This window comes from Felis catus, chromosome D4 (genome assembly GCF_018350175.1).
Source record: "Felis catus isolate Fca126 chromosome D4, F.catus_Fca126_mat1.0, whole genome shotgun sequence".
NCBI classification, from domain to species: Eukaryota; Metazoa; Chordata; class Mammalia; order Carnivora; family Felidae; genus Felis; species Felis catus.
The window spans coordinates 1,767,248-1,792,932 of NC_058380.1; the positions used below are offsets into that span (position 1 = coordinate 1,767,248).

Below are 25,685 nucleotides of genomic sequence, written 5' to 3' on the forward strand. Positions count from 1 at the left end.
GTCTTTTTTAGCTGGTTTGGGAAAGCCAGGCTCCAGTCGGACCCCAGGCATCAGAGAAGGCTGCCCTAACAAAGTGCCACGGATCGGCGGCTTTGACAACAGAAACAGATACTCTCAGTCCCGTGATGCAGGCGTGGGCAGGGCTGGTGTCCCCTGAGGCCTCTCTCCTGGTGTGTAAATGCCATCCTCTCCCCGTGTCGCCCCCTCCAACCCTCTGCGTGTGTCTGTGTCCTGATCTCCTCTCCTCAGTCATGTTGGGCTAGGGCCCACCCTCCCAACCCCATTAGAACCAATCACATCTCAAAGACCCTACCTCCAGATAGTCACATTGAGGTACCAGGGGTTAGGGCTTTGACGCAGAAATACTTTGAACTGAGAAAAATGAAAACAACACATAACAAACTATGCGAGGTGCCCCTACAGTAATGCAAACAGCATCTGATGCTCTGCAAGTGGGCATGGAGGGAAACGCATTAACAAAGTGCCACAGGCTGTGTTGATCTGCCCGGTATAGATACCGTATCTGGGGCAGCAGGTGACATCGGAGCCACCACCTGCCCACAGTCCTTCAAGAGCCTCTGCACAGGCCCAACCGCTGAGTTAAGTGGGGAGGCTTCATTCAGGGCTGTGATGGTGGCATTCATTTCTTTAGTCCCCAGGGACGGAGCACTGCTTCCCTGTTCTGCTGAGAGTGGATGCTCCAGGGGCTGCCATCAGCCCTCAGGGAAGAAGGGTCAGGGAGCTGATGTGGGGGCGGTACCGCTTGCGGGGGGGGGGGGGGGGGGGGGGAGGGGGAGGGGGGGGGTCTGTGCATCCTCCAGGCCTCTGGGAGGCCATGACTCGACCCATCACCCCGCATGCTGCCCCGACGTGTTCAGTCCCTGGGAATCAGCATCAGTACAGACACGGAAAAGACACTTCTTTTCCTCCGGTGCATGGTCACTTTAGCCAGCGGACTGAGGTCCCTTTGGGAGACGTGGGTGAGAACACGTGTGTGAATCCGCAGTATCCGCATGGGGTCTTCTCTCGAGAGATTCAGGGCCAGCGAACCGACTCTCCATTGTGGCACTTCAAGCCCGGTTTTTAGCCACCAGACCTAGAGGGTTTTTTTGGTTTTAATTTTTTTTTTAATGTATATTTTTGAGAGAGAGACACACACAGAGTGCGAACAGGGGAGGGGTAGAGAGAGAGACACACACACACACAGAGAATCCGAAGCAGGCTCCAGGCTCTGAGCCATCAGCACAAAGCCCGACGCAGGGCTCAAACTGACGAACCGTGAGATCATGACCTGAGCCGAAGTCGGACGCTTAACTGGCTGAGACACCCAGGCGCCCCGCTCCCTAGGTTTCTGACCCGCATTAGCAAAATCTTGAAAATCTTCCAGCATTCAAACTGCGTCCTCCTGGGTCACCTCCCCATGTTCCCTGCGATCATGCTCAGGTCTGACCTAAACCACGGGTCTAGAGGCAACAGGGAGTGGTTGGGGTGGGCCTTGAAAAGGATGAGTATCCCTTTTTGAGGCACTTGCCCAGGCGTCCCGAGATCGAGGGTGTTAAGCAGAAGCAGCTGTCTCCTTCGACAGCAAACAAGCTGTTTCCCTGGCAGTGGAGGCTCAGAATGATTTGTTGGTCCAGTGTTGTCAGTTTCATGTGGGTCCAACCAGATTTCTCCATTCCCAGTGTCTCCATTTCCAAGTTTCAACATTCCGTTCCTTCCCGATCAATACCCTAACTTTCACAGGGGAAGCTCGGCAAGACTGAATCTGGCTGCCGAAATCTAGCACCCTGCACAGCTAAACAATGTGCCTGATTTCCAGCTTCAGGGGCTGTCTTGGACCCTCTCTGGTTTTCAGAAAAGGCTTCAACTGATTATTTTTAATTTTTTTTTCTAACATTTATTTATTTTTGAGACAGAGAGAGACAGAGCATGAGCAGGGGAGGGTCAGAGAGAGAGGGGGACACAGAATCTGCAACAGGCTCCAGGCTCTGAGCTGCCGGCACAGAGCCCGACGCGGGGCTCGAACTCGCAGACCACGAGATCACGCCCTGAGCCGAAGTCGGACGCTTAATCGACTGAGCCACCCAGGCACCCCGACTTCAACTGATTATTAACACACCCGAGCTTCTTGTTTTCTCTCTGCAAGAGCTCAGGTGCCCCCACCTCTGCTGTAATAGTCAAGCACAAGGTCACTGGGATCATAACCCATCGCTGTGGTCCATGGTGCCTCACGGTCCATGGTGCTCCCGCTTTCCCTTGGTGAGGAGCTCAGCACTGTGCATGATCCTGAGGGTACCGCTAAACCAACCCCCGAATTCCATCTGTGCAGGTCTGCTTCCTGGGACCAGTCCCAGAACCAGTTCTGTATCAGTTTGGATCCAAGCAAGGGTCAGAAACCACACAGCGATTTCAACGGAAAGTTTAGTCTAAGGAATTATGAAGCTTTGATTAGGGAATAATATAAAGGTGGAAAGAGCTCTCTAAAGGGAACCTGTCAGCTGGATAAACAAACGGGTTCATCACAGGAAGAACACGCACGCCACATCGTTCTTGTGCGCAGCACACACAGGGGAGAGCAGACTTGGAAGGAGCCTGCTTCCCAAACCTAGGGCTCAGACATTGTCGGGGAGGTGCAGTGTGTGATTTTGCTGGCTGCCTGGACAGAGCTGGTCCACAGTCTCTGGCAGCAGGAAAAGACCCTCTGAATTTGCCTCCTCACAGACGAGACAGCACACGGTCTCCAGTGCATGGGGTTCATGTTGGAAGAGTTGCAGCCACATGGCCACCAGGCCAGTCCCCGAGGCACTAAGGTTGTGAGGGACACACGCTCCAGGGCTCTGGGCTTGTGGCTGGGGCAGAGCACCACTGGGGGTTCCCAGGAGGTGTGGCAGAAGACAGAAAAAGCTGGATACAGCATGTGGCTGTCAAGGGGAGGGACCCCTTGCCCCTGCACTGGCCCCTAGTGCCGGCTGCTGACAATTCCGGTCGTCACACCCTGCAAAGGTGAAATGCCGATGGATCCCAGGCTGTCACAGAGGAGGTGCTCCTGGGGCAACCCTGGAGCTCAGGGGCATATATAGATCTGGCCCATGCCGCAGTGTAGACACCACACCAGTGTTTATCAGCAGGTGAATGGATGAACACAGTGGGGCACGTCTATGCAGCGGGAAACACCACTCAGCCATAACAAGTATCCTATCACTGGCACACGCGCCACACGCGTATGTCGCAAGGACATTTTTCTGAGAGCCGCAGACACAGAGGAGCCCACGGCACGTGACTCTGTTTGTAGGAAAGACTCTACCGGCAAAGCGTCAGCTGGATGGGGCTCCCGGGAGAAGTCGCTGCCAAGGTGCACGCGCAACTTTCTGGGATGATGGGGATGTTCTGTTTTTACAGTTGTGCTGGGTAAGTGGATGTACCCATCTTTCAAAACTCATAAAGCTCTACACTACAGTGGGTGCGTATTTTTTATGTAAGTCACGCCACAATAAAGCTAGTTTTCAAAAGTTAGTGGGAAACTATGGCCTCTCAATGAAAGCAGGATTATTAAGAATTCAAACCGTCAGATGTTTGGGAGAGGACCCCCACCACCTGAGGGGCTGGCTGACAACAGAGTACACACACGCGATGAGGAGACCATGCAGATGTCGGCTGTGGCTTCAGGACCAGTTGTCCACACGAACGGGCTTCTTGTTGGCTGTTCTGGGGTGTGCGTGGAAACCCGGTTTTCCCACCTCCTCCGCCTGTTGTTTAGTCAGCAGCTTTGGCGGTGATTCATTTCCGTTATCTTTGGGGTCACAGAATTTCCAGTAGGACTTTGAGCCAGAACAGGAATGACCATTCAGAAGTTATTATGGGGCGTAATGGGACTTTGCGGTCCCCTCCCGGGGGTGAGAGTCAGAGGATCCCCCACGAAGCATGACTGCACCCTGTTGGAAGAGCGTGAGGCTTCTGTCCTCTGCTGAGCGTGACCGTAAACGCAGGTGGTGGGAGGTAGGGATGCTGGGCGCTACAGGGGCTGCGACGATGCTTGACTGCACGGGGCTATGGCTGTTGTCATTGAGGTCCACACCTGCCTTGTTGCGCTTTGCCTTTGGCTGCTGGAGCCGAATGTCTCAAGTCTGTGTTTCCTAGGGTCACCTGACAGCTGGCTTCTGGTCCTGAGGATGGGGAGCACTGGCAGGAGACACGAAGCTGCAGAGGGAAGCTCTGACAGCTCGGGGTAGCTCTTCGGGTGGGAGAGGTGTGGCTGTGCCCCAGGGGACCCAGGCAAGGGCGGGGGCGGGGGGGGGGGGTTGGGGCCTGGTTATCACTCCTTCCTTTTTGCTCTTCTGTACCTTCTTCGGCGTTTGTAACCAAGTCTCTGTATACATTTTTCTGTTTAAATACCTAGTAGAGTTTCTGTTTCCTTGCCCAGACTGTGACAAATACAATAATCCTAGTATCAAAAACACTGGTGTGGCTTAGCACAGTAAGCACAGCAGCCTTGCCCAGGGGGTAGGTGGAGACAGGGTAATCACCTGATACCATTTACACGGTGGTTTTAAAGTATTTGCTTAGCAGAAAGGGTGAGCGCTCTAGATAAATGAAGGAAGGGCCCGGAAGGAGGAACGGCTCAGCGAGCACCCCCAGCGTCTCCCCACCTCCAGAGAATTTATTTCTAGTCCCAAATCTGCATCCCCTCCTCAGCAAATCAAAGCCCTGCAGTTAAGGGCACCACTGTCTCAGAAGGCAATGTTTTGGCTCAGTTCCTCAGGACCCTCTCGTTCTAGGCCCTATTCAAAGATTCCTTCCCCCACCCCTGCCCTGCTATTTCCCCTGAGGGGAGATCCAGAAAAGATTGCTGTCTCTACCCTGCTGCTGCTTTCAGTGAGATTGGCTGGTCTTCCCTGGCTAAAAGGAAATGTGCTTTCTTTCCAAGTGCTCTGGAACTTTCCTGAGCCTTCTGGTGCTCCTGTGTACCTCCCCCCTCCCCGCCCCCCCCCCCCCCCCCCCCCCCCCCCCCCCCCCCCCCCCCCCCCACTGCCGCCCCACTCCTGGCTTCCCAGGGCCCCCAACATAACTGTCAGTTAGGCCATGACATAGAAGGTGCACAGAAGTTAGAAAAGTGCAGAGACAAAGGATTTAAATAAGAAACAGTGCCTCATAACATATTATGTCCAGAATATCATACAAAATCAGCAGTTAAGCCAAGATCCAGGAACATCTCCACTTCATCGAGAAAAGACAATCAACAAAAGTCAACACTGAAAGGATGCAGATGTCGGAATTATCTGGCAAGGATTAAAAAAAACTTTTTTTTAATGTTTATTCATTTTTGAGAGACAGAGCACAAGTGTGGGAGGAGCAGAGAGAGCGAGACACAGAATCCAAAGCAGGCTCCAGGCTCTGAGCCCTCAGCGCAGAGCCGGACGTGGGGCTTGAACTCATGGACCGTGAGATCATGACCTGAGCTGAAGTTGGATGCTTAACTGACTGAGCCACCCAGACGCCCTTTATCTGGCAAGGACTTTAATATAGCCATCACAAAAATGCTCCAAAGAGCAAATACGAACACGCTTGCAACAAATGAAGAAATAGAAAGTCTAAGTAAAGAAATAGAAGATGTAGAGAAGAATAAGAGGAAAATTTTAGAAGTGAAAAATACAAATGAAAACCTCAATGGATGGACACAATGGAAAATGGAGAGGAGAGGAAAGAATCAGGGAAGTTGGAGGTAGAATAGAAGAAACTACCCAACCTGAGCAAGAACAAATAGACTTGAAGAATAAACGAACAGAGCTCGCAGATCCTGTCGAACAATAACAAAAATCACACAATGAGACTTTAGAGGCTCAGAAGGAGAGGAGGAAGAAGGTGGCCTGAAAGATTTTCAAGGAAATCACTGCTGATAATTTCCCAAATTTAGCAAAAGACATAAACCTGCAGATTAAAGAAGTCGAGGATAAACAGGATCCACCCAGTGAAACCCACACCAAACACCACAGTCAAACTGAAAAGATATCTGAATCCGCAAGACAAGTGAGTGACCCCTTGCCTGTAGAGCAAACAAGCCGTGGACAGCAGAGTCGGAGTCAGAAACCACGGCGGCCAGAAGGAAGCCACGCGGCGTGCTCCAAGCGCGGACAGAGGACCACTGTGAACCCAGAATCCTACACCCCGTGGGGATAGCCCTTGGGAATAAAGAGAAGAGCGAGACATGCTCAGAAAGGAGAAGTTCAGTGGGTCGCCAGCAGACCCACTCTGAGAGAGCTGGAGACTGAAGCGACAAAGGAAAGATTTTGAAAGATCAGGAAGGAAGGGGGAGAAATACAGTGAGAGTACCAGCAACCCCGGTAGACTCTGTCTCTTACCTTGAGCCCCCGCATCGTGCTGGACAGTGGAAACAAATCAGTGTTCCCTGGAGTCTACCGGGGAGCAGGGACGCGGGGGGAGACATGCCCTGTCCTGGGGGGGAGGGTGTGGGGGGGGTTCCCAGGCAGTGCATACTTGATCAAACCGCCTACAAACAGTCCTGATACGGCAGTGAGCAATGCATGTAACTGTGTGTTAACGGAATACAAGAAATGTAAGAATCCGGACACAAAAGTCAACGGAAAGACATCCACCGGCAGAGAAGATCATAAATCCTCCTTTTTGCTCCCATTAATGTGGCAGTAAAGTACAGAGGGGAAGAGATCCATCTGGTCCACTCAAGTCCCAGGCTGTACCATCCGCCGTCAGCCAGCCGGGGTCCAGGTGGTCCCGGAAACCTCCAGGGAGACGTGGGTTCTTCCTGGTCTCCACCCCACCCCACCCCCTCGCGTTGGCCTCCACACCACCGACTCCATCAAAACTCTGGCATCTGTTTTTAGAGAAAGGTTTTCTCCCCATGTTCTGTTCTGAACATACACTTTGACCCAAGCTCCCACCTTGCAACATCAGAAAAAAGCTCTGTTTGCAGCCTCTTTCATCTGCTGTTAACATGAATTAGGTTGTAAATTAATCAACAAAGTCACTGGTTAATTGGCTTTCATTTCTTCCAGAAATGTCAGGAGAAATGATATTTTTCAGAGCTTAAAATGTATTCCCCAGCCAGAAACACTGGGCTACATAAGAAGGTTTCCTCCTAGGCCAGATGAGGGTGAAACGGGGCAGACAGATTTCTCTTGCAGCCCCCACTTCCTTGGTGGCGGTCTGTTCACAGGGACAGGGCAAGAGCCGTGCCCTGGAGGACCTGGCTTATCGCCGCGTCCTGTCACTAACGAGTTGTGGGAACTTGGACAAGTCAACGCCGTGAGCCTGGTCTGTAAAGTGCATACAAATCTACCCCATTTGGCCTTTGCAAAAAATTCCTTGTAAAATGCAGCATATCACAATGATACATTCCTTTCCAGGGGCTGGAACATATGGAGAAGTGCAGGAAGGTTGGAGAACCAAGCTGAATCACGAAGGAGGAAAGGAAAGGTGGTATTTTCGGCCAGAAGAACAAGGTGGCAAAGGTGAGGGAGGGCGGGGCAGATCCAGAAAACTGCTCCGAGTTTGCACAGCTAGGTTTAAGGACTGAGGGAAATGGGGGATGGGGGGAGGTATTGGAGCAGGCAGGGCAAGGTCACAAAGCCCTTCTGGTGTCACCCGAGGGAGTGTGGCCTTGGAGGATGTGGGGAGCCATCAAGGCATTTGGAGAGGGCAAGACCAGGTCTGTTGTGTGAGAGCTCCCTGGGAGTGGGGCACAGAGGAGGGACCTGGCACAGACTAGGCTGGAAGGCCCCCCCGCCGGGGCCAGGCATGTCAAGAACCCAACCGGGGGCTGTTGTACTGTGACCGAACGTCAGGTGGAGCGTCCAACTTCGGCTCAGGTCACGATCTCGTGGTTTGTGAGTTCGAGCCCCACATAGGGCTCGCTGCTGTCAGCCTGTCAGTCCAGAGCCTGCTTCAGATCTTCTGTCCCCCTCTCTCTGCCCTTCCCCTGCTTGCACTCTCCCCAAAAATAAATAAATATTTTTAAAAAGTGGCTGAAAACCCTGCCCATAGGAAGAGATCTTAGTTTTACAATGAGCTAAAGTAACTTTAGGGCAACTCAGGGGGCTTCTGCTCAGGCCCTCAGCTCCAACCTGGGTAGCTGCCTGTTCTGCAGAGTAGACACATTCTTTCCTTGCCTTCGTCCCTCCCTCTCCCTGAGAAGATGCTCCCAGTGTGTTACTGGGGTCGCTGCCTTGCAGCTGATATGGAACACACTGTACATCCAGTGGTTTTCAAACTCCCCACCCTCATTCCTCAGGATTTTTTATAAAAGAAAACCAAACAGGGAACCCCAATATTAAAAGCACATTTTATTTATTTTTTAAGTTTATTGATGTATTTTGAGAGACACAGTGCACTGCCAGCACAGAACCCGACACGGGGCTCGAACTCACAAAAATGCAGGCTCATGACCTGAGCTGAAACCAAGAGTTGGATGTTCAACCGTACATTTTAAAGGCTCTTCAGACAGTTTAAATTTTTTGTTTACATTTATTTTTGAGGGACAGAGAGAGACAGAGCACAAGTGGGGGAGGGGCAGAGAGAGGAGACACAGAATCAGAATCAGGTTCCAAGCTCTGAGCTGTCAGCACAGGGCCTGACGTGGGACTTGAACCCACAAACTACAGAGATCATGACCTGAGCTGAAGTCGGACGCTCAACCAACTGAGCCACTCAGGCGCTCTGGCTCTTCAGTTTAAATCTTCATCTTGCACAGTTCAGTTTGAAAAGTCTGATTCCCAATGATCTCTGCTAAGAACTCAGCTGCTTTCCAGGACGGGTCATTCTCTGCAACCTGTCCACTGCTCACAATGCTTGAGGTCAGGGATCTCCGTCCACATCCAACCTACGATCTCTTTTGTCTGGTTAAGCCCATTGCTTTTGGTTCTTGTCCTTATTAGAATCAGATCAATTTCTTGCTACAAGTTTACACAATAACAGTTTATGCCTTTAAACCTATGGTTGGACTATTTCAAACACATGGATAAAAAATTTAAAATATGGTTGTCCAGATGTTTCCAAATCTCAACCAACAATTATCATTTCTCATTGGTTTCCCCGTGCCTCTGAACTAGAGACCAAAGTTAAACTGGCCCAGCAGGTCCTGTGTGATACAGGTCCTGCCTGCCTTTTCAGCCTCGTCGGCCACCACTCCTCCCCTGCCATTCTGGGCTTCTCTGCATTTCTGGGATGCTCCAGGCCTTGTTTTCACTAACTGCTTCTTTGTGACTGTGCATAAATTGACATAAAATTCAAGATCAAGGGCAGAAGTGGGGTCACGATCTTCCACTTGGGTCTTAAGTTCCTTCATCTGTAACATGAGAAGGGTGAACCGGACCGGGTTGGACACCAAGAATGGGATCCCATGATTCCCAGGGAGCCTCAGAGACCTGCCTGGCTCAAGGAGCTAGGAGAACGGAACTTTGGCCCATGCGAAGCTACAACAGGAATAAATCTTCACCAGGCTCTCACTCACCAGGCTCATGTTTCCCTAGTTCCTTAACGAGGTAGGGGCTGTCGACCTACTTTACCATCGCCATTTTCAGGTAAGGAAATGGTCCACAGAGAACTGAGATAGGACCCTTAAAGCAGACCTGGGGATTAGAAGGCAAAATGAAACCAAAACCATGTTTCTTTGCTTTTAAATGGAATTATATGAATTTAATAATGTAACCAGGGCTGTCCAGTTAATAGGCTGGTGGCAGGGCAGGGGAAGAAGCGTATTCTTGCTTTCAGATACCTTTTAAAACATGACCCACCCAGGGAGGGGGATAATAGTATGCAGACTTCTTCTTTTTTTTTTTTTTAACGTTTATTTTTTTTGAGACAGAGAGAGACAGAGCATGTATGTGGGAGGGGCAGAGAGAGAGGGAGACACAGAATCCGAAGCAGGCTCCAGGCTCTGAGCTGTCAGCACAGAGCCCGGTGCAGGGCTCGAACTCATGCACCGCGGTGACCTGAGCTGAAGTCGGACGCTTAACCGACTGAGCCACCCAGGCGCCCCAGTACGCAGCCTTCTGATAAAGTTGGTAACCAGTGGAGTAGTTGCTTCATAAAGTACCTCAAAACCCACGAGGATCTAAGAAAACCTAACACATGGCGTGCACGGTGGTAATTAGCTGCCATGGGCGGGAGTGCAATTGTCAGAAAGCAGGAGGAGCAGGCCCCACGCTGCTGCCCTCACTTAGAACACCCTTTCTCTTTTAAAAATTCAGTCTTGGGGCGCCTGAGTGGCTCAGTCGGTTGAGCGTCTGACTCCGGCTTAGGTCATGATCTCGCGGTTTGTGAGTTCGAGCCCCACATCGGTCTCTGTGCTGACAGCTCGGAGCCTGGAGCCTGCTTCCGATTCTGTGTCTCCCTCTCTCTCTGCTCCTCTCCTGCTCACACTTAGTCTCTCTCTGTCTCTCAATAATAAATAAGCGTTAAGAAAAAAAAAATTTTTTTTAATAAAAAAATAAAAATTCAGTCTTGATTGTTCTATTTAGTAAGGACTGGCTTACTTGCACGAGTACCCACATAGAGCCCTTCCCAGCCTCCCCTCGATAACGCACATTAATAATAAAAACGGTGCACTGCAACTGACTTCCTACTCCCCACCCACCATTCTTTCTAGTACCTTCTGTCTCCCACTGTATTGGCATGGTGGCCTGGTGGCTGCCTTTTGAGCAGATTTAATAAGCAGGCATCAGGCTCTCGCTGAACTTGAACATGCCAGACCCTGTGGCCACTAGGAATCCCAAGCAGCCTGTTTAGTTAAAGCCACATGGCTGGGGAAGTGAGCAGCCCGCTGACCATCTGTTGTCTTCCTTCTCCAGGGGCCAAGTTGAAGGAATGTGGAAGGTTAGTGAGCTCTCGCTGGCCCACGTGGTCCTGCCCAATCTGTGGTGTGGGCCTTGTCCTCTTGGAAGATAAACACCCACATGAAATGTGTCAGGGGTGCACATGCCTATACGGTGACCAGAGTTTCCTGTGAACTTTCCAGGGGCTATAAGGGAATGTCAGAAAACAGCATGGGCTTTGTAATCAGACCGTTCAGGGTTTTAGACCTTGATTCCTCCACTTAATTAGGTAACTCTGGTGCGTCTCCGAGCTTCCTCTTCCTGTAAAATGAGGCAATGATAACATGTTTATCTTGTGGGGCTGTCGTGAAGATGACCTGAACTAAGTGTATGGAGCACGGAGCACAGACCGGCTGCTTTGATTGCTGGACTGTAACTGAGCTCCCTCTTCAATTCCTCTACGTTGGTTTCTTCAAACCATCAATCACTCATCCCATAAACACTCACTAAGTGCATGAGAACATGCCAGTGGCTAAGCTGCCGCCGGGGCGGGGCCGGACTGGGGGGAGCTGAGACAAGCAGGAGGATGGGGTGGGGACCCCACAGCGAGCAGGGCTCTGTGCTGAGAGCTGAGAATCGCTGGCAGACTAGCCCCAGCATCTGGATGTCGTCCTCACTTTTGCTTCTTCACTCATGCATTCATTCAAGAGACTTCAAGGCTCATAGGAGCTCTTGGAGACAGGCCAGCCGGGCTTGTGCCCCCACTTACTTCCCCCCTGCGGTGAGGATTAGCCACTTTCTCAACAGGAGCCTCCTGCCCTCAGCCTCAGTAGTACTGTTGTTTTTTTTTAATTTTTTTTAATGTTTATGTTTATTTTTGAGACAGAGAAAGACAGAGCATGAACAGGGGAGGGGCAGAGAGAGAGGGAGACACAGAATCGGAAGTGGGCTCCAGGCTCTGAGCCATCAGCCCAGAGCCTGACGCGGGGCTTGAACTCACGGACCACGAGATCATGACCTGAACCGAAGTCAGACGCTCAACCAACTGAGCCACCCAGGCGTCCCATCAGTAGTACTGTTTTTGAGAGCGATGGGGTTGTGGCGAGATCACCTGCCCTCTTACTTACGGGCCGTTATGGTTTGGTCCTTGTCCCTGGTCCTCTGATCACGTTGATTTATTTGTGTTGTCAATTCTGTCACTAAGTATATCCTCTTACATCATGTTGTTATAGCACACTTCCATACAATTTCAGGAAAAAGTGGGTACCACTGGAAATTAAATTACTCAGAGAACCACATGATGAGGACATTCCACAGTGCTAATTTGTTCTCTCTTTCCCCCAAATCTGTGGCAACGAGTGACTCATCTTTAAAATAAAATAGCTCTAGAGTTGGTCATCTAGAATAACTCAAGGGAAAAAAAAACCCCACAAAACCCTTGTCATGGCCTCCATCAAAGCAATCAATCTTACAGCACAATAAAAAAAACCAGGAAGGTTGTCAGTTGAACATGGCATTAGAGTGAAATTGGATGGCAGTCTTTGCACATATTACTCAAAAAATTGTTTTGGTGGAACACCCCATCCAAACTGTCATAGAGAAATGATGTTGACATAGTCCAGACTTTCCCCAATAGTGCTGATTTAAAATACCGAGTATTTAATTCGGGGTTAGAAAGTATGATCAAAGTAAGTAAAGAATACATCTTTCCAGGGACTAAAATACAATTATTCCTATCTAGTTCTGAGGTGTGAAAATGAAGTAATGAGACTTTATTGCATTGGCTGAGGAAAACATCACACCCATAACCCCTACCCTCGGTTGTGGTTTCCATGCAATTTTGTAAGCTTTTCATGGACCCACAAGGCATCCCCCTTGCCTGCTCTCAGGTGGGGATGTTTGAACCCCTGACTTTCTCTCTCACTGCTGGTAGATGATCCTGGCTTAGCTTGAGTCAACTGCCCGTCTGTTGGCTGGATGCCAATGGGTATCTAAATTAGGAATGGATTTGGATATTTGGATACCAGAGGGTATCTAAATGAGGAATACCACCAAGACTACACACAAAGTAAAGAAACCCCCAAATCAAGGAGGGAATGGCTGCAAGTGGCCACAGGGATGTGAAGTCCTTATGTGCATACATGACCAGTTACGTGCATACGTGACCTGTCACGGCAGGGCACCACCTAATTATTATGTTCTTTTAGTCCTCTCTTCAAACCCAGCAGTCACATAAGCGACACCCTTTTGCCCTACATACTTTTGTACTGCTATTCCCTACACTTAGCTTGGTCCTCTCCAGTTCAATTTTCAAGACCCCCATTCAATTATCTCTTGAGGCCTTCTCTGATGACTCCCTACTTCTTCCTTGCCTCCCCTCCAGATTGGATACCCTTCTCACATGTTCCTACACCACCCAGGGTTGTCCTGATGAGTTCAGATTGTGTTCTGGTCTTTCTCCCCATAGACTGTGGGCTCCCTACAGGCAGATCAATGTCTAATTTTCCCCACTAATTGTCAAAGTTTAATGCAGCAACAATATTTGAGAGGTATTTATTTGTATATTTATTTTAGAGAAAGAGAAAGAGAGAGAGAGAGAAAATCTTAATCAGGTTCCACATTCAGTGCGGAGCCTGATGCAGGGCTCAATCCCACAACCCTGGGATCATACCTGAGATGAAATCAAGAGTCAGACACTCAACCCACTGAGCCACTCAGGTGCTCCTGGAGAGGCCTTTAAACCAGTCTGGTTACTTATTAATAAACCATAGTGTGGGCACTCTTCTCCCTTGGACAAACTTGAGGAAAATCAAGTTCAAGTTTTTCAACTCTCTTTTAGACTCTACTGTTCATCAAAAACGTTTCCTTTTACAATCTCACTATATTGTTTTGGCACGGTAATATCTTTACATTGGTGTATTATGTGAGGCCTGCTTCCTGAGCTGCAGAGAGGAGTGATCTTGTCAGAGCTGGGTGGCCTTGTTGATTTAACAACACAAACTTATATTACTTGGGCCCATGTGTTTGTAGCACTGTAGAGCCGCCCACACCAGATCATCTGGTGTACGTAAAAGCCACCTGCGTTCTAGTTTGCCATCCCTGATCAGCGGTGTTGCGGAGGTAATCATGCCCACCTCGCAGGGTTGTTGAGAATTAAATGGGAAGATGTATGCAAGCATCCAGCACAAGGTCAGCCACAGAGCATGTATTCGCCTAGTAAGTTGTTCACATCCAGGAGGACTTATTTCTAAGGAACTGTGTGATATAGGACCACCTGCACCGGTTTAAACACACACAACGCACACAACACCCACCCACCCACCAGGACGTAGCATTCTTTCCCTCTTTTTTGGAAGGAGATTTCACCGCGGAGAGAAACGTGCTCAGACTCCATTTCCCGGCTGGGTGAGCTGCTAAGGTTAAGTGTGTAAGATGTGGGTAGAGGCTGTTGGAAGGGGCTTCTGGAAGGCCCGTCCTAAATCAAGAAGGTGACTGCCGGAGCTCCCCCAGATTTGCGGTCGGAAGCCAAGCCGTGAGGACAGAGCGGAGAGAGCCTGGGCCCCTGGGGTCCCGAGCTCCCCTTGCTCTTGGAGGGGAGGCAGCCTTGCGATAAGGCTCGGGGTGTTGGGATTTGGGGTTCTGCTACACGCAGGCGAACCCCATCCGCCGCGCGCTGGCGGAGCAGGTGCGGGCCCCTTGGGACACTCGTGGGCCGGTCGCGGCCGTCGGGGCGGGGTAGCTCGGGGGCGGGGCCCAGGTTCCGGCTCCCCGTCCCGCGGGCACAGGCTGGCCGAACCCGGGCCCTGCCTTCCCTTCCCGCTGCCGCCGACCTCCGAGTCGGGCCGGGAGGCGGGATCCTGCGGCCTTCCCGCGGCCCGCCGCCGCATCCCAGGCCGCCTCGGGCTGCCATTGGCCGGCGCGCGTCACGTGTGTCGGCGGCGGGGGCGAGGCGGCGCGCGCGGCCCGGGAGCGGCCCAGAGCGCCTGCGCCGGCCGCGGCCGAGGTGGGCGCCGGCGGTTGTGTGGCGCCGGGCGGAAGCTGCCGGGCGGCTGCGGCGGCGTCCTTGGCGGGCGCGGGCGGAGCGGTGAGTGCGGGCGGGCGGCCGGCCTGACGCGTCTCCTCCAGAGGCGGAGGTCGGCCCTGCGCTGCCGCAGCCCCGATCCCGACGCGTCGGCCGTTTGTGGGAAGCGCGTGAGGAGAATGGGGACCGGGCGGGGGGCGGGGGGCGGGGGTCGTTCCGCCGTCCGCGCGGGGAGGCCGAGGCTGGGATGGAAGCCCGAGCCCGCCACGGCGGTCCCGGAGGCCCCTGGGCGCTACCCCGCCGCCGGCGACTTGGGACCGCGCCGCCTCCCGGCTGCTGGTGCGGGTACCCCCAGGTGCGGATGCCTCCCAGGTGCAGGTGTCCCGCCGGCGTCTGGGACGCCCCCAAGTGCGGGCGCCCCCCTGGTGAGCGTCCCCCAGGTGCAGGTGTCCCGCCGGCGTCTGGGACGCCCCCAAGTGCGGGCGCCCCCCTGGTGAGCGTCCCCCAGGTGCAGGTGTCCCGCCGGGGTCTGGGACGCCCCCTGGTGCGGGTGCTCCCTGGTCTGGTGCTCCCCGTCAGGTGCAGGTGCCTCCAGGTGCGGGTCCCCCAGTTGCGGTGCCCCAGGTGCCCCGGGTCCCGGGCCATCTTCAGGGGCTGCACCCCGGGCTTCGGCGGGGACCAGCTGCTGACCGGGCCTGGCGCCCTGCCTGGTCCGCGCGGTCTGGGAAGGTGCCTTGTCCTCCCTTCTCTCCTCCTTTCCAGTGTAGCGCTTCCTCCTGTGCTCCTCTGACCCTCATAACAAATTCAGGCCCAGGACAGTTATTTTAAAGGTAACATTGGACGCTATGAAAAGGGGTCTGAGAAGCACAGTTTCCCCCAGCGCAACCAGTGTGGCAGAATCACTTCCACACCCTGCGGAATCCCCTACTGATGATGAAGTCTCCCCGGTGCTCCTCGTATGGATTGTTCAGGGTCCCAGCATTTAGGAAAATCTTCGGAGAGAAGGGGCTTGCACTTCAAAATTCCACTTGGAAATCTGGAAATTATCCTGAGGACAAACCTTAACTCACAGTTCTCTTAAAGGCACATCTCATCCTTTTTCCGACTAAAACTGCCTCAACATCTGAAGATTTTCTTTAGCTTTAAAATAAGCATCACGGTGGGTGTGAAAACGTGTACGTTGGAATGTTTCTTTGCTGGTGACTTTATCCGTTCTTTCTCACATCACTTCGGCCTCACCTAAAGATACATTTGATTTTTTTTAGTTTACTCATACATTTCCTGTTCTAAAATATGTAAGTTGAATAATCAAAACATTTCTTTGCAAGATATATTTTTTTAAGTTTTTATTTATTTTTGGGACAGAGAGAGACAGAGCATGAACGGGCGAGGGGCAGAGAGAGAGGGAGACACAGAATCTGAAGCAGGCTCCAGGCTCTGAGCCATCAGCCCAGAGCCTGACGCGGGGCTCGAACTCACAGACCGCAAGATCATGACCTGAGCCGAAGTCGGACGCTCAACCGACTGAGCCACCCAAGCGCCCCACTTTGCAAAATATTAACTGTGTCATTTAATGCACTTAATGTGTTGTTACTGAAAAAAGTGGAGTATTTTTTGGTTCCCGTGGAGGCAACTTGGGGCAGAGAAAATAAAGTGGGTTTTGGTTTAAGCAAGAACTCGTATTTTAACCCCAGTTCTAACACTTTCCTGACCTTGGGCCAGTGACTTCCTGGCTGAGTCTCACTTTGCTCATCTTTAAGATGGGGACAGTGCCTCCAGGGTTTTATTTGGGACAGCATATGGAAAGGCCTGGCAGAGTACTAAGCACAAGCAGTTTTGTCCTGTTCTCTTTCACCTTCCCTGTTTTCAGAGATTAGTGCGTTCCCATACTGCTGTAACATTCCAGGTCATTTTCATTTCCAAAAAAGATGCAATTCATTTTTGAGGACCTACTGCATGCAAGGCATAAAAAGAAAAAATCGATAAAAATAATAACGAGCCGTGGGGCGAGTGGGTGGCTCAGTTGGTTAAGCATCCGACTTCGGCTCAGGTCATGGTCTCATGGTTCGTGGGTTCGAGCCCCGCGTCGGGCTCTGTGCTGACAGTTGAAGCCTGCTTCGGATTCTGTGTCTCCCTCTCTCTCTCTGCCCCTCTCCAACTCGTGCTCCTTCTCTCTCAAAAATGAAGACATTTAAAAAAATAACAACGAGCCACCTTTTAAATATTTTTGAGAGATCTGTGGGCACGGGCTATTTATTTAGCTCCTAATCATGCTTTCCTTTCTATGACTAAACTCGTCCATTTGTTAATTCAGTAAATATTTATGAACAATTATTGGTGCCAGGCTTTGTGTTAGGTGGAGGGGATATACCAGTGAGGAAGGCAGACAGGGTCCCTGATCTTACAGGAATTATATGGGAAAAAAAATACAAGCAAATATAAAAACAAAGGTAAGTACAGATTGTGATAAATGTTTGAACAGTACAACTACAAAGTCTCTGAATGTTAGCATGATGAGGAAATGTGTTTCTGACTGAATTTAATTTGTAACAAAATAGTGGTTGGGAAATTCTCTTAAACTCTTAAAGTCTCAATTAAAAGTACATTGTGCGTTAGAAAATAGGAAACTTCAAGAAAATAAACGAGCACAGTTGAAGATTTCACAGGTCTGAAATACTTTTCACAGTTGATCCAAGAGATGTAACTTAAATTTGTTCCATAAAAATGTCAGTGCTTTGACAGTTCTTTGGCTTAAAGTTATAATCGTATTTTTTGTTGGAAATCATTCCCTTTAATGGCAATTAGTATGGGCACCTAGTTTTGTAGAAAATTGTGTCCCCATAAATCTTTCTGCATGATCTCGAAAATGTACTGATCCTCAAGCCCATGAGACTTTTAACACGAACAGTGAGTGTGGACTGACCATTAAACAGGTGTCTGAGAGAACAACTAGCCCATGACCTTAGACATCGCTTATAAGGTACATGTTTTTATTTTTCTAGTTGATCAAACAGCAATAGATCTGATGACAGCAAATTGAACAAATTGGATTTTTAAGGAAACTGACTTTTGCAAGTGACCAGTTACGATGATGAAAATCTGAAACTCCCTAACTACTTACACTTGCATGAAACAAACTAACAGAAATATTAACAGGCATTCTGCTTATCATTTTCTCAGTTCGTTATTAGTCATGTTTCCTGGGCTGTCTAGTTAAGTATTTGGACATAACTTTTTTGCCATGGTTTAAAACCTAACAGTTGTCCTCTTGGTGGTAAACCTTATGATTTTAGTCCATGATCTTTTTTTTTGTTTTGTTTTGTTTATTTTAGAGAATGAACAGAGGGAGAAGGGCAGAGGGAGAGAGAAAGAACCTTAAGCAGGCTCCATGCTCAGCGCAGAGTCCGACATGGGGCTCGATCCCATGACCCTGGGATCATGAACAAGTTGAAATCAAGAGTTGGATGCTTAGCGCCTAGTCCTTAACCTCTTGATTGGCAGGTTCCCCCCCCCCCCGCCCCCCCCGGCCATCAGCTAGCCTCCTTGTAGTTGCTATGAAAGAGCACTTCTGCCCTTTGTTCTTTCTCTGTGGGCACGAACACCTGTCAGTCTCTGGATCAGACCTCTGTGTCTGAGTGCTGTCCCGCTTATGAGCATAGGAGCCGGCCAGGTGGAGTAGGTGGAGACCAGCTAGGAGAAAGCCCGCTAATAGTTTCTTGAGGGAAATAAAAGTCTTTTTGGTCTGGGAGTCATTTCTTTTCACTATAGTTCAAGCAACACCATTTTTTTTCTGCACAGTCGGTATAGTAATTTGTGGCGTTCTACCCTTCAGAAGGAAAGATGTTTGGCCCTATATGTGAACTCAAGACTTTATTTCATCAAAAAAATCCTTTTAAGTTTATTTATTTATTTTGAGAGAATGAGAGTGAGCAAGCAGGGTAGGGGCAGGGGGGTGGGGGGAGAGAGAGAATCCTAAGCAGGCTCTGCACTGTTAGTGCAGAGCCGGATGCAGGGCTCGAACTCACAAACCGCGAGATCATGACCTGAGCCGAAACAAAAAGTTGGACGCTTAACTGAGCGAGGCACCCAGGTGCCCCAATTCTAGTTCTTTTTAAGCAGATGTTTTATTGCTAGAATAAGGACCAGAAGAATCCATTTATTGAATTGCTCTACAGGATAAATTTGGAAACCCAAACTGCCTGTCCAGGAACAAAATCAATTATCCGCTCCTTTCCTTCCCTAACCCTGGCCTCTCGGCCTTACTGCCCACCGGAGGGGTCTCTGTCGGAAGAGGTCTCTGAAGGAAGATTTATCCTATTGGTGACAGGTAGCACCTTCAGTTCTCTTCTTTTCAAACTTTGTCAGCCAATCCTTTAGAATGTTTATTTTTTACTTTATTTGCTAGAGGCAGAGCATGAAGAGTAGACTTGAGGGGATTAGGGTCAGTGTGGAAAAGTAAAATCACATGCTGGAACTTTTCCTCAGAATTGTAGGGAAAGGGGAGATGGCTGACTGAAAATATGTTTAGAGTTGAGTAATAGATATTCAAGTTTAAAATTTTTGTGTCCCCAAGAAAATGGCCCAATTTAAAAATTCTTTCTAGCCTTTTGTATATTACCTCAAACTTGGTAGCAATTTTGTTGTGTCTATCACTGATGGGCAAATATATTTGACTATTACATTGTGGCTGTTTTGAAATATACAATAGTTTTGTCTTTATCCCCCAATGAGAAACTGTGTATAAATTGACTCAGGCCACAGGTTAAATTTACAGCAGATATTAGAAACAATGGCAGGAATATATTGTAACATGTAGCACGAAAGTAAATAACTAAGGCTGTGTGTAATGTAATAACCATTACAACTATAGGATCTTTTGAAAGTCGAATTGTATTCCTATAAAAGTAAAACATCATGGAGCATAAAAATTTAGAAAATACTGATAAGCCAAAACGAAAAAAAACCTTGCAGTTCCAGCAGCGTTAGTATCGTATTAGTTGAGCTCGCCTTTGTTGATCTGCGGTGGATTTACTCGGGATGGTGGTAGACAAGCCAGCTGTCCCGTGAGCGCTGGACGCTGCGTCTCCTGCGAGCGCGTGTAGTGTGTGCTCTCTACTCTGGCTGTTGCGTGAATGGAGGCACTTATTCTAAGGTCAACACCTTTTGTCCACTCTTTTTTCCAGACTGTGACCTCTCCGGACGTCTTCAGACCTCTGGCTCCTCGGGAATCTTTAGGGAAGGGCCCGGTGAGCTAGCGTTTCAAGTCTGTGGTGGCCACCTGAGTAAGAACTGAAGAGTGGCCGAATATGTACTGCGAGTAATAACGGAAGCTGTAGGAGCGGGTCAGGGGAAGTCAGCCACCTGGTGTCTCTCAAGCGCTTTCTCTCCGCCTTTGTGGACGTACTGTGTGTACAGTTGTTGTGTTTGACTTTGCTTAGCGGGAATGCCTTTCCGTTTCCAGCCAGCTCTCTGCATGTCCGTATGGCCCGGAAGTGCTGTCCTGCAGTTCTGTCCCTGCAGGCCAGGCCGTCCCCTGCCACGGTCCCTCCCGACCCGCGGGCCTCCTTGTGCTCACCGCCGTCAGTGCTGTCGTGTCTTGAACACATCTCGGGCTTCTCGCTTCATGTCATCGGCCCACCTGAACACGCTCACCTTCCCCGTGCCCTGTGAACACTGGCGTCACGCTGTGCCCTCTCCTGCTGGCCCCCGTGGTTGAGCTCCTGGTCTCTGCCCCGAGCTGACTCGTGTCCACACGCCCTCCATAAGCCTGTTTTGCAAAGGTCCTAGCACGCACCCAGCTTAGCCTGTGTTTAATTTTGTGAGTATAAACCTGTACAGAATCAACTTTTCTTTCAGCAAAAGCTCATTGGGAGCAGAGGTGATAAGCAGGGGCTTTGGGGAGGCTTTCTCCTCTCAGTGGTCAGTTGTGTGTGTTTCCTGGTACATGTGGGAAAGCATTCTCATCTGGATAATTTTCTTCTCTTCCCTCTGATGCAGCCATTCCATATTTCAAAACAGAGAAACAATGTTAATTATGTGTGGAATTTTAAAGCGTTCATGCCCTTAATGGTCTAAAGTTCTATAAAGTGATCGTGGAGTATTTCTGCTTGTCATTTTGTGCTGTCCAAAGTCTTATTTTCTAATTGCCTATTACTTGGATCAGTGGTGGCCTCCTTGAGTCAAAGTACAGGACTCCCCCATTCATGTAGACAGAAAGAAAACTGAACAGTTTTTCTGCATGTTAAGTTTTAGACTTTTAAGTTCTGTACTTCTAAAACGCTAATTTCTCTAGTTGATTATAGCAATATAGAATGGAAGTAATATCCTTTTGTCACATAAGTGGTGAAATTGACTGGTGTCAGTAGAGTGAGTCCTGTTGCATTGGGCATTTGGGGAAGAGATCGTAACACATATTAATCACTTACTTGGTGCCAATGTTGACTCCAACTCAGCCCGTGAGGGTGTCCTGAGCCGTCCCTCAGGCCACGCACCTCAGGAACTATTTTGTCTTTGTACTCCCCCATGTTCTCAGAGCTCTTGGCACCTCGTAGGGGCTCAGATATTTACTATATTGAACTGGACTGTTGTTCGTGTGACTCCCTAAGCATTCTGGCATCTTCCCCTCTAAGGCATACTCTGGTTTGTCCCCCTGCCTTCCGACTTTGGGAAAAATATACCTGCACGGTGACACAATTTTGTATTATTGAGCATGTCAGAGGTTTCTGTTCCCAGGTAGATATAACTGAAAAGTGCAGTATTTATTTGTTGCTCAAATTGTTCCAACTTTACCATTAATAGCTCTTTCCGGTGGTTTCTGTTTGTGTTTGGAGCACTTGCCTACTTTCCGGCACTACAGGATGCTTCAGATTCATCTAGTGTATTCCCTGTTCCAGCCCTAAAATCAGCCATTTCAACAAGGATCCCTGGATCCTGGTATTAAAAGCCAGGATTTGCTCTGATGTGCTCATCGCTACTGGGGTGTCCTTGCTTTTAGGTCCTGTGAGTGAGCAGAGCTAGGAGATAAATATGTGGATATTTACTTACCTGTGTGTGCACACATCTCTGTAATATTTCCACTTTGAGTCATCGGTTTCTGTATTAAGCTAAATAGGAGTTCCGGCTGATGCCTCAGACTCTAATTCAGAACCCCCCCACCTGGTTCATTCTGGCCTTTTCCCCGGTGCTTACTTGTTATCTGTACCCTCCATCTGCGACAGCGAGAGACCCGGCTTCTGCCATTCACCATGTTTCTACTTAACTTCTCCATTCCAGGATACGTGTGCAGGAGTATTAAGATTGTTAACCAGCCCCTCCCTGAGAAGTCGCATTTCCAGCTACAGTGGAGTGTGTGGTTCCTTTTGACTTTAGTCTCCGGTCATTTCCAGAGTTACTCAGGTCCCTTTCTGCCATCCCCCGTCCTCCTCCCCATGAGGTTATTCACACATTTGTAGTACAATTAAATTCTTTTATCTGCATTCCCTGCTGCGGTTCCCCACTCTCCACCCTCCTAGTTGATTTTTTTTAGTTTGCATTTTAAAATATTGCATAAAGTTTATTCTTTGTGCTATAAAATAGTTCTGGGAGGGCTGACAAATGGATAACATACGTATCCATCACTGTAGCACTAGACAGAATAGTTTCATGGCCCTAAAAATTTGTGCTTTACTCGGTCGCCCCTCTGCCCTTTTCAGACGTCTTGCAAAGACTGTTTTGTCTCTTTTCCAGAAAGTCCTATAAATGGAATCTTACAGTGTAATCTTACATTGGATTCTTTTGCTTAGCGTGCTACATGTAAAATTTATCCACGTTGGTGCATAGAATAATGATCCTTTCCCTTTAATCACAGAACAGTGGTCTAGTAGGTTTTGTGACAGGTGGGTCATTTCCAGATATTGGCGATTACAAGTGAAGCCATCGTGAAGATTCACATATGTGTTTTTGAGTGGATGTGTTTTCAAATTAGTTGGGTAAATAGCTGAGAACAGTTTCTGGGTCTTACTCTAGGGCTGTGTTGAGCTGGCTGAGAGACCGCCACACTGCCTTCTACATGGCTGTACCGTTGCCCTCTCTCCCACCAGTGGTGAAAGAGGCTTCCTCTTGCCCCCCATCTGTGCCAGCAGTTGACATTGCTAGGTTTTCTTGTGTTTCTGTGTTTTGCTGTTCTGACATAGAGTGGTATATCATTGTGGTTTTAAGTTGCACTTCCTATACGAAGCATCTTCTCATACGCTTTATTTTCATCTGTCTGTCTTTGGTGAGGTGCCTGTTCACATCTTTTGCCCATTTTTTTTCTTTCGGCAGAAACTAAAAAGTATAATATAAAGGTTTTATTTTTAACTTCAAAATAAAGCTCAAACAATACAGAAGTGTATAAAGGGAATAAATAGGACAAATGCTCCCTTTTTTGCTCCAAATGTAAATCTCTTAAAACTGGTATTAACAGATTGACACATATGGCGCCAGTTTTCCCTTATGTTTCTAATTCACAAATGCATTTTTCTATAATTTTGAAGTTTTTTTAACACATAAATGTAACTTAACCCAAACTATTACTCTGCAACTTGCTTTTATTTTTTAACTTACTGCCATATTGCAGTCAAGTTCCAGCTCAGTGCATGTAAACATAACTTGGTGAGAATGTAACTGGCTTGTGTTCCGTGAGAAATGTATGCTAGAATTTGCTCAACCATTTCTTACTCAGAAGTATTCAAATTCATACCAGTTTCTTTTCTACAAGAAAAATTCTGCAGCAACCACAATTTACACACCCTGATGGCCTTTTCATTTTTTTCTTAAATAAAAATGCAATATGTGGGGCGCCTGGGTGGCTCAGTCAGTTAAGCAGCCGGCTTCAGCCCAGGTCATGATCCTGCACTTCGTGGGTTGGAGCTTGGCGTCGGGCTCTGCACTGACAGCTCGGGGCCTGGAGCCTGCTTCAGATTCTGTGTCTCCCTCTCTCTCTGCCCCTCCCCTGCTTACACTCTGTCTCTCTGTCTCCCCAAAATAAACAAACATTTAAAAAAAATACAATATGTAAATACCTATAATATCTCCAATTAACCAACATATGAGCAGGAAAGAGTAGTTATCAGTCATCCTGGGAACCTGTCCTCCCACCCCTGCCCTCTCTCCTCCCTTTCTCATTTTGCCAGTTTTTAGGAGTGCTTGGGTGGCTTGGTCGGTTGAGCGTCCCACTCTTGATTTCAGCTCAGGTCATGATCCCAGGGTTGTGGGAATGAGCCCCACATCAGGCTCTGCGCTCACAGCATGAAGCCTGCTTAGGATTCTCTCTTTCCCTCTCTCAGCCCCTCTCCCCCGTGCTCGCACATGCTCTCTCTCATTTAAAAAAAAAGAAAAAGAGTTGTCCTCTTATTCAACCTTTAAAGTTGTTTGCATGTGTTTGATGCGTGTCCTTCATCAGACATGGGATTTGCAGGTACTTTCTCCCAGTCTGTCTTTTCATCCTCTGTGGCTTTTACAGAGTTTAGGGTTTTCATTTTAATTAATTTCAACTTAAAAGTTTTTCTTTCATAGATTTGCTTTTGCTGGTATACTTAAAAACTCATCACCAAAACCAAGGTCATGCAGATTCCCCCCTGTACTTTCTTCTAGAAATTTTATAATGTCTGCATTTTACATGTAGGTCAGTGATCCATTTTGAGTTAATATCTGTGTGAGGTTCAGTTTGTTGCATATGTACTCCAGTATCTGGCATCACTTGTTGAAAAAGCTGTTCTTTCTTTATTGAATGGTCTTTGCACCTTTGTCAAAAACTGTTTTTGTGGGTTTGTTTCCAGGCTCTGTTATGTTCCATAACATGAGTTGGTTCTTTCACCGGTTTATAGTTAGTCTTGAAATCAGGTAGTGTGAATCCTCCAACTTTGCTCTTTTCCAGAATCAAATTGGCTATTCTAATACATTTACTTGTTCATATAAATATTAGAATAAACTTGAGTGTGTTTCCAAAATGCTGGCTGGGATTTCAGTAGGAATTGCATTAAACCATCGATCTGCTGACATCATTACTACATTGAGTCTTCCAAATACAAGAACATGAAATTCTAAATAAATTTTCAAGGAAAATTTATTTAGATTTTCCTTGATTTCTTTTGATCAGTGATTTCTGGTTTTCTGTACCCACATCCTGTACATATTTTGTTACATCTATACCTCAGGACGTCATGTGGGGAGGTGCTGTTATAAGTGTATTTTTTAAAATTCAAATTCCAAGTGTTCATTGCTGGTATATAAGAAAGCAGTTGTCTTTTTTATCTTGATTATGTCCCTTTCAGCTGTGCTAAATTCACTTATTATGTACAGGAGTTATTTGGTAGATTCTTTGGGGTTTCTGGATAGAGAGGTATGTTGTCTGTGAATAAAGATAGTTTTATTTCTTTTTATTTTATTTTTTTCTTTTTATTTTCTTTATTTCTTTTCTTTTCTTTTATTTTTCTTTTATTTATTTTTATTTCTTTTTATCCAATTTGTATACCTCTTCTTCTTGTGTGATTACACTAGCTAAAACTTTTAGTATGAAGGTGAATTAGAAGTGGTGAGAGGGAACATCCTCCTTCCTGATCTTGGGGAGAAACTTAACATCTCACTATTTAGTGTGATGTTAGCTGCGATTTTTAAAAATAGTCTTATTAGATTAAGGGAGTTCCCTTCGAAGTTTTCTGGGTTTTTAACATGAATGGATGTTGAACTTTGTTTCTCCTGCATGTATTAATATAATCATATATTTTTTCATTCATTCCATCAATATTATGAATTACATTGATTTACAGGTGTTGAATCAGCCTTGCATTGTTGGAATGAACCCCGTGTTACCATGTATTACCCTTTTTATATAGTCAGTTTGCTGGATTCATTTTGCTAAT

The 25,685-nt window shown here is 48.1% G+C and overlaps 1 protein-coding gene across 3 annotated transcripts in view; it reads left to right on the plus strand.

Annotated features, from left to right (window-relative positions):
* The first annotated feature begins 7,379 nt into the window (after window positions 1-7,379).
* Window positions 7,380-25,685, plus strand: part of PTPDC1 (protein tyrosine phosphatase domain containing 1) — a 73,805-nt gene continuing 55,499 nt past the window's right edge. The window contains exon 1 of one of the 3 annotated variants that reach the window (XM_045042599.1): window positions 7,380-7,484. The gene's annotated coding sequence lies outside the window, so the exon portion shown is untranslated. Of the gene's footprint in view, window positions 7,485-14,759; window positions 14,869-20,036; window positions 20,052-25,685 lie in introns of those variants that run through there. The other 2 variants (XM_023243209.2, XM_019815664.3) reach the window with 2 other exon arrangements.